This window comes from Micrasema longulum, unplaced genomic scaffold (assembly GCF_059751315.1).
Source record: "Micrasema longulum isolate JH-2025_06_02 unplaced genomic scaffold, ASM5975131v1 h1tg000636l, whole genome shotgun sequence".
In the NCBI taxonomy this organism is placed as follows: Eukaryota; Metazoa; Arthropoda; class Insecta; order Trichoptera; family Brachycentridae; genus Micrasema; species Micrasema longulum.
Genome location: NW_028277832.1, coordinates 138,354 through 148,695, shown reverse-complemented (window position 1 = coordinate 148,695; position 10,342 = coordinate 138,354).

The window sequence follows — 10,342 nt, the reverse complement described above, 5'->3', positions numbered from 1 at the left end:
TACCACTCCGAAAGGCAGACAAAGCAGAGGCAGACCAAAACTGACATGGCTAGATAATGTGGAAAGTGACATTAGAGCAATTGGCCTGACGAGCTGGAGAAGAGCCGCGGGGTGCAGGGACGAATGGAGACAAATTCTGGAGGAGGCCAGGGCCCATAACGGGCTGTAGCGCCACTGATAATTACTTGTTTGGTCAGCTCATCACCTTTGAGTGGTTTTGTGAACTGATAACTGTGGTAGATAGTGTGGACTGTATAAAAATGTGGTACTTGCTTTAATTCTTCCGTTTACCTCTCTTTTATGAAGCACTTCTCGGTTTATAATTTCACGAATACCAGTAACGTGTTGATGATGAGAAAATGTACGTTGAAAGCAATTTATGTAACACTACTTTTCACTTAATCCGAAACTATGCCGATGCAAAATGCAGAAATGAGCTACCTCTTCATATAAAAAATGCACCTTCTCTAGCTACTTTCAAGAATCGCCTGAAAGATTATTATATATCCCCAGAATCCTGACCTCTGAGTTTTTACTGTTTTTTTGGCGTTTTTGGTGTTTATGGCGTCATCGGGCCGTACTTCTTCGAAAACGAGGTTGGCCAAGCAGTTACCGTGAATGGTGTTCACCATCGCGAGATGATAACGGACTTATTGAGCCCAAAAATTGAGGATATGGAGCTGGACGATATGTGGTTCCATCAGGATGGTGCCACTTGCCACACAGCCAACGAATTAATTACTCTTTTGCGGGAGAAATTCAATGGCCGTGTTGGCCACGTCGTGGCGATGTCAATTGGCCGCCACGATCAGATGATTTGACACCGTTGGACTTTTTTCTTTGGGGATATTTAAAAGAAAAAGTGTACGTCAACAAGCCAAGAATAATTCAAGAGCTAAAGGATGAAATAATTCTACACATTAACGACATTAAACCTGAATTATGCCTCAGCGTCATTGAAAATATGCCACCGAAGCCGTGGCGAGCATTTGGCCGATATTTTGTTTCACACATAATTGTCATAGATCTTTATATCACAATAAAAAAAATTAAGATAATTCTCTGAAAGCTTTTTGTTTTATTTACAATTAACATCGTGATTTATGGTTGGACCACCCATTATAACAAAATGTACTTTTTTTATATTTTTATGAATGTTAATATGTGCAAGCCTCATCTCGTTTTGTATGTCCGAATTATGTTTCCAATAATCATGTGTTCATTGCACTATACGACTTTTCTTAGCCATCCAGATGTTTACTAACTGAGATGGATATGTTCTCATCATCACTATGGCAGCATCATCTGCATGGCATGTGATGTTAATGACCTTATCTCCCTTAGTAGATTCAGTACTTTTTTTTATTCTTAAAAGCGTTTTTTTTATATATATTTATTCTGTTTGTGTAAGAGAAGGTTTTATTGTTGTGCTATATTTAGTTATAAAGGTGCTAAACTTGCTTTGTTTCTTTGTTGTTCTCAATATGTGATATTTTTAAATGTTAATATTATTTGTGTCCCGAATCGAGTTGTTGTAACTCCTGGGATAATTTAACGTATTATACTTGTAGAATACTTTGTGTTATTTGATTTATAAATTAAATAAAAATATAAAAAACAGCTGTTATTTTTAGATAATTTGTTTTTTTTTCATTTTATTTTAACGTATATATGTATCTTATGAAACATGTTTATGTTTTTTTAGTTCAAAATTTCGATCAATCTCTTCTTTTGACCAGTCTGTTTTTCGGGTGGCTGGAAGATTTTTTAGTACAAAAGCTTTTAGCAATAAGTCAACCAAAGTACTTATTCTTTGTACTTGAAGTTTTAAATGAATAAATTAATAAATATGATGATAAGAATTTGTGACAATATGTGACTTGGTCACAGGACGGAAGGACGACAGTCTCATATGTTGCTAGTTTAAAAAATATAAATTTAGTACTTTTATTTATTTTTTATTTATTAATAAATTTCATAAAGGTACATGTTTTAAAAAAATTCTATACATATCTACTTTTACACATCTAGTAAATGTTTTTGTTTTCCTTTTAATTTACACGCCCTACGGGCTTTTACATATATTAGAAATTACATTCAAGTGCAGCAGTGAAACATAAGTATGTAAATTTAGTTAAAATTAAAGATAACATAAGAAAAGCTAAAAGATACAATAATAAGTAAAAATCAGGAAATGTACCAACATAGGTATTTGGGTACATAAAAAAATATTTAATAAATTTACATATGAAAACATACACACATACATACACATGCATATGCATACATACACACACACATATACATACATGCATGTACATATATTTACATACACATACACATACATGCATATACATATACACACATATAAGTTTATACATTATTATAGAGATACATGAGAAAAAAAAATAGTAAATAAAGAACAATATTAAGAAATTTTATACAAATTAATTTAAAACCTTTTGAATACTTAACCTATATTTATATAAAGACAGACGAAATATATCAACTTCACCATACTCGTTACCTAGCCGGTGTAGTCTAGATATTGGTGAATTGTAATAATAACTGTGACAGGACGGAAAAAAAAAACATAGGATATATAAAGAAAAACCTAAAACAATAATACATTCATACTAATTAAAATTTAATGTAGTTTTTACACGTGTTCAAAAAATTTCTTTAGATTTACATTAAATTAACAATTGTAATGGTTTAGTAACAACATTACTGTTCCGATATCTACCATTTTACATTTTTTGGTATATCTACCATCTACATTACTACTTATCATGTTTTTCGTGTCTTAGCTCATCTTAACTACGTACAACCTGTTTATTTTTTAATTTTATTTTTTATTATTAATAAAACATATAATACAAAAATTACATATTGTACTCCCAGGAGTTATTAGAAACTCATTTGGGACCGTACATAAGAAAAAACATTTTTTGACAATACATAATATCATACAAATTAATACACCCGAAATAAAAAGAAAACATTACTGTATAAGAAACATGAAACACCATCTTATATAAACTACATTAATAATTATCAATATAAAAAATATTTAAGAAATATTTTTTAATTGCGACACTTCTGAATTTTTTATTCAGTTTTTCGTGTCTTAGCTCATCAGGCTATAGAATGGCCAATATTTTCCAAGGACCTACTGCCAAACTTTGTTGAGCAAACTTAGACACATGAAGATTCCTTGAATAACGCGTATTGTAATTATGAATATTATGACCAAATGTGTGTGAACAGAAAAATAGTATTGGTTATGTCATGCAGTGGCATTACCTAAAGAAGTATCTTATCTCGTATCTTATCGTTTTAAGGCAGACATTTTTATTTGCTGTGCAAAATAATAACATATCATGACTAGCTGCTGGTGAGTTCGATAATGATGATTTTGTATTATTGTTTTAGATTGTGATTATAATGATGTTATCCATCCATCGGAATTAAATTTTCTTAAATCACAAATAATCGAATTTTCAGACATTATTTTAACATTTTTTTTTTTGCACCACAACAGGCCAGGAGGCCTAATTACAGTGGTGAATTACATCACAGAGCACCCAGGCTTGAGAAAAATCACATTTTAATGTTTGTGTTCTCACCGGAAATCGAACCCGGAACCTTCCGTGCGTGAATCAAGCGTCTTGACCACTACGCCACGGAGGCCGCCAATTTTTTTTATTAAGTTTCGATCCTTACTCGAGAATAGTGAACCCTAAACTTGTGAGTGGAAGTGTGTAGTAATAAACCGAATCCATAAACTCGAAATGGACCGTGATTTTGGAAAACTCAGTGGTTCTCAAAAACACTAATTTTATTTATTTATTTTTTCACGCCCATGAGGCTTTTTACATACATGCAAGTTATATAAAACACTAGCGGACCCGACAGACGTTGTCCTGCCCGAACGTTGGCTTGCCTGCTATTAGCTTGGAAAAATACTTTTCATTGATTAGCATGTACCTAGGTACTTGTTTATAGTTGGATTCCAAAATATAAAATAGAAAATATGGCATTCTTTTTGCAAACGTCAAGCTCTACTCGTCTCACCAACAAAGGGGTGTACTTATGTAGGAATACGATTTTTTTAAATGTATTCAATTTAATATTATTCAAGCGTTACCAAAAATCCAATAAAAATAAATAAATGGGCAGAAATGATAAGAAATTAAGAATCTGATTGGGATCCACAAAAAACCAATGCTGTTTGTAAACATTCAAAAACAAACTTTTTTTATACAAAAAAATACAATATCTTTCCATTTTTTGCAAATGCATTCTCCTCGAATGCAACCCTGGTAGATCGATGACTAAAACATTTATGCTCCTAGCTTCTTTTTTACATATTCGATTGAAGATTTTAATATCTACGAACACGCACAGCTCAAAGATCTATGTTTCTCTGAAAACCGCACGTAAATCGAGGAGTACGGTGACATCACACGTACAGAGAAATTAAATATATAAAGATGATCCGATATAAACAACATAAAATTTTAAGAATACAATATAACAAAAATATTTTGAGTTCGTCCAAATTTTTGTAGACAAAGACTGTATTCAATTCCCTGGGGAGCTGTCTATATTAATTACAACAGAGATGAAGAACATTTCAGAGAAGGTAAGATAGAAGTCTAGGCATCTACAGGGCTTATGACCTGACAATGGTTGGGTAGTATGTAGGTGAAATAATTCAATTTGATGAATCTCACCCGCATAATTAAAGGTTTCAGCTCTTTAACTTCACAAGCATATGAAAGAATCGAAGGAATATGATGTTCAAATGTAGGCAGAATGGTGAATGTTACACAGTGTGTAAAGTGGCCACTTAAACCAGCCATTGACAGGTCATAAGCCCTGTAGATGCCTAGAATTCCTTATTATCTTCTCTTAAATGTTCTTCGTCTCGGTTTTAATATGTTATTACAATATAAGGCAATAAAAGATAGAACAGTGTTTAGAAGTAAAGTTGATAAAAAAAAGAAGATGTGTATATAAACAACATAAATTAAAAAAAAAACATTATTAAGAAATAAAATATAGAACAGAGTCATAATATAATAATGAACAAATCCAACGAATCCTTGAAGTTGGGTAAAAAAAAATACAAAATTACGAATTTTCTTCCTTACTGTTTTTGTAATTAAATACCGTGATGATGACGATGACGATGAAACCGGTCACTGGTTATTTCAAATTTGTAGATTTAAATAAAGTCAATGCAAGTCTGAGACAAAATCAAGATAGAAGTACTCCCTTCGTTTGGGCATGTAGAACGAATGGACAGCGAAAGTACGGCTAAAATGATTTACGATGTGAATGTTGACAAATGCAGAAAACGAGGAAGACCGAAATGACATGGTATGACCAAATATAACAAATACTTTAAGAGAGACATCTCAAAAGTCGTATTAATCATCGTGAGAAAATGTATTAATGCAGTCGAAGCGAGGTCTGTATGTAAAAATAGAGTGATGAGGCGTTCTATCATCTATACGTACTGTTAAGTATTGAATTTAAATTTTCTAAACTGGCAACTCATATAATACTGTAAACATTCCGTTCCTACCCAAATCCTTCCTTTTTCAAATTCGTGTTCTCCTACCGTCCTGTGAGCAAATCACATGTGAAAAGTTGTCTCTCTGATAAATCTTTATCATATACTGCGTCAGCATATTTCGTACAAAGTGAAGTGAGCGTTGTATAAACAGGCTAAATTATACAGTTCATCATCATCTACACGATACCGGTATCTGCGCTGCAGAAATAGTGAAGTGCTCCATATAAGAAACAATCGGAAGAACTTTAAAAGTGAGTAACAATTTCCATACAGTCCACTAAACTATTATTCCCTCTGCTATCAGTGTACAATACCTGAAAGGCATTGAGCTGATCAAACACGTACCCACACAGAGAATCGGCGTTAGCGTTTGTTTGTTTCCATAATAAATTATAATGAAATTCCACCTAGAATTTTTAACTTGTTTTAAAAATAAAATGTGTGCCTTAAAGGATAAACCACGAGAGTGGCATTGAACGAAATGCTCAGAAAAAAATATTTTGTGATTGTGTGATTTCTAAAACATCATTAATTTTGAACCAAATGAGATAATTTCAATCAGGGTTGTGGTCCCGTGGCGAGTGAGTGTCTCGAGCCCACGGATCAAAGGTCTGTGGTTCGAATCCCACTCTACCTCAACATGATTTCCATTTTCTAAAAGTAAGTCATTTACAACTCTAAAAATAGCCTTTAAAATTCAATATTTTGGTAAATCATAAAAACGCAAATATTTTTTTTATTTTATTTAAATAGCGTATCTGGGAATACTGATGTTTTTTGCATTAAAACACAGCGGATTTTTATTTTAACTCAAAAATGCATTTTTATGTCGAAAGTGGACTTGTTTTATTTTAGTTTAATATGTATTTATAAATGTAAAATGTAATAATGTATAAAGTATCAATGATGTGTATAAACTTAATATGGAAAGAGGAGACTATTCATATTCTGATATGGAGAGGTTTTTAAGCATATCAAGTCTTGAAAAACGCAGATGCATTGCAGATATAATCTGCATGTATAAAATTATGAACTGTCTCATTGATGCCCCTGAAATTTTGCAAAAGATTCTTTTTAACGTTCCCACCCGTAGACTAAGAAATAATGAAATGCTTTTCCTCGGTCACTACAGGACCAATTATGGTGCACAGTCGCCTTTGCCCAGAATGATCAGGCGGGTGAACGATCATCAAGATCTTGATTATTATGGTGTAAGGATGTCTTTCTTTACAAATCAGCTAAAGAATCTGTATAGTTAGCCTATGCTTTTTACTTAATCTAAAAAATCTATCATCTGTCTTTGCTGCTTATTTCTGTTCCTTATATTTTTTTATTCCTTTGTAAAAATTTCTTTTAATTGTAATGTTTATAATGGACTTTGTCCGTAAATAAATAAATAAATAAATAAAATAATATGTATGTATAAAATATAATAAAAATATGTATGTGCGAATATATATGTATATATGTGTATGAATGTATGGTTATGAATGCATTACAAGTGCCCCGACTCAACACGAATTTTCTAGTGAGTCGGAGCAAGTTCACAGACATGGGTCGTTCCTAATTGTGTCGCTATAAACTGTGTCTCTGCCCTTAACAAATGTATGTATAATGTAATTAATAAATAAAAAATACGTATAAAATAGCTTATTGCGATAATTTCTGCATTTTTAACTTCAAAACGACAAAAAACTAGACTCCCGTTTTTTATCCTCTAAGGTAGATAAATGATTTCAATGCTGAGTCGCAATTTACATCTCAGCAACGCATAATCTTGATCTATGGATATTTCACGTTAATTTGTATAGAATCTCGTATATTTATGATTACCTGTTCGCGATTAGCTTGAGAACCTTTAGCACCAGAGTGCACTAACCCGTGAGGCATAAAACTCACAACGTGGGTACTCGCGCGGATACATCCTCAGCAAGTAAAATAAATAAACATTATAATTCGGGAACGAAGGTCGCACCTCTTTATACGGAAGTTCATCGCATGCATCGCTCGTTACTGCATACTTATTTCCTACCAGACCTGCATGTTGCCGTTGCCGTTGCCGTTGCACATACGTGTTACGTCACTCCTCCAATCGGGTCTGCGTAATTACATTTTTACAATAACATTCGAATAACTCGGTATAATCTCAAAATCGAAATTCAGTTTTTTGTTTGCTAATAGGCTATTAAACTTGGCCAAAAAACGTTTATTTTTCAGTATCATATCTTCTTCTTCTTCTCTTTGTGCCCTGTCAGGTATCCCCAACGTTGGCAATCACTCTGGCAAAAGTCTCCTTGTCCTGTGCTGCCCGGAAAATCTGCCCCACAGTCCTGAAGCCAGTCCAGTCTCGTATATTTCGCAGCCAGGACATATATCTTCTTCCAGCCCCTCTGTGACCCTCAATCTTGCCTTTCAAAATTAAATGAAGCAAGTGGTACTTTTCTCCACGCATTATCTGCCCCAGATATGAAATTTTACGAACTTTTATGGTGGTTAAGAGTTCTCTGTTCGTTCTAGCTCGACTTAAGACTTCTGAGTTCGTTATTAGGTCTATCCAAGATATCTTAAGTATTCTGCGATGCAACCACATCTCAAAAGCCTCCAGCCTATTCATAGTGTTCACTTTCAGAGTCCAAGTCTCACAGCTATACAACAATACAGACCGCACATAACATTTTACCAATCTTTGCCTTATTTTCAAGTTGAGACTATCATTGCAGAAGAGGGATTTCATTTTATGAAAAGCAGCTCTAGCTGTCTCAAATCTGCATTTAATTTCTATATCTGGGTCGAGGGTCTCTGTTAGAATGCTGCCGAGGTATTTAAATTTGTCCACCTTTTCAATGTCAATACCCTATAATTCGAGAGAAAATGCGGAGTAATCAAGGCGGCCAAATGTTATCCATTTTGATTTGCCAACATTAATTGTTAAACCCAGTTGTTCGCCAAATGCATTTAACAACTCCTAAAGATCAGCAATGGTATCCGCCAGCAAAACAGTGTCGTCGGCGTAGTATCATATTTATATATTTTTAATTTTTTAAATATATATTTGGACTCCTGTATTCAGTAGCCTAACGTGTCATGTACAAGGCGTACTCGGAAAAAAACGTTTTTGTTTGTCTTGGAAATGGGATGTTCGATCACTGATTTTGGTGTTTTACCTTTATGAATCCAATCACCATTGTTGCAAAGTTCAAGAACAATGGCGCGCGATAACTACTTTTAACTACAGTGTGGATATCTGTTAAGGGTATTACATCTTTCCTGCATTCTGCTTCAAGATTATGGCGTTGCATACTGAAAAATGGGCACTGAAATAACAGATGTTCGATACTCTGTGAAGAAATCTCATCGCATGGACAATAGTCATCATTCCTTAATCATATATTATGATAGCGATTATTCGCTGTGATTTTTTAAAGTTTTTTAATTTTTAAATTACTCCGCCCGTGACGTCACGAAGTGTCGTCTGTGAGTTGTGCTGCCATTTAAATGCAGAACCCCGTAGCTGTCAAAATACACTAAACTTTGGAAAAACGGCTACCCGGAACCCGGAAGTCTATCATAACACATAACAACGCCATAGTAGATTAAATTCAGTTGTTTTTTTACTATTTTTTTATTTGTACCTACTATATAACTAATCTTAATTTTTACTATTTTAATTTTTATGTTATGTCACGCTTTGATTTTTTAAAGTTTTGTAATCTTGAAATTACTCCGTCCGCGACGTCACTAGTTGTCGTCGAAGAGTTGTCCTGACTGGTGAGTTAGCTTGCCGGAAACGGGGAATCTATCACAACATTGTATCATTGATTAATTCAGAAGAACGCAACGTGTGACGTAGTTCAAAGTAATTTATTTTGATTAATTTTTCATGCATTTTCAAGAAACTTCGTAGTACAATTAAAGTCGTAGTTACAAAATAATTTAAAAAAACATAAACGGACTAATACCTTTTAAATTGATTTCATAATAATATTTTAAAATTTTAATTTATGCACTTATTTACAATGGGAAAATATCACATACTACGAATACCGATAAAAATATATTGAATGGATTTAGAATAATTAATTATATTTTCAAAATCAATATGGATATGGTGAAAATTTTTCAATGCATAAATATAAAAAATAAATTTAATAAAAATACGTTGCAAGAAAGACGCGACGTGTTTGGCCTTAGTTGTTGTGACGTCAAGATTTGTGATAATGTTATAAAAAAAATCAATGGAGAGGAACAAATAAATATGAATCGTGACGTATTAGGGGCGTGGCTAATGGAATAACCGTTTTTGCGAGAATTCAAAATTACAAATTAAAACATATTTTTTTTAATTGTTGCAACAGAGAGGGAAAACACTTTTGAGAAGGGATTTTTACCTGTCATTGGCTGGTTTAAGTGATGTTCAAACCTAGGCAAAATGGTGAATGTTAACATAGTGTGTAAAGTGGCCATTTAAACCAGCCAATGACAGGTCGTAAGCCCTGTAAATGCCTAGACTCCCATATTCCCTTCTTAAAAATGTTTTCCTTCTCTTGCAACAAATTTAAATATGAACAACTCCCTAGGGAGAAAATCCAGCCAGTCTGCAAGCATTTGGACATACTTAAAACACTTTTAAAACAAATAAATAATAATAACAAATAATAATTTTTAAATAATTAGCTTTTTTTTTTCCTGCACAGTATTTCATAGACCTTTATTCCTTTAAAATACTCGTAGTTTAAAAAATCGTGATATTTCTCT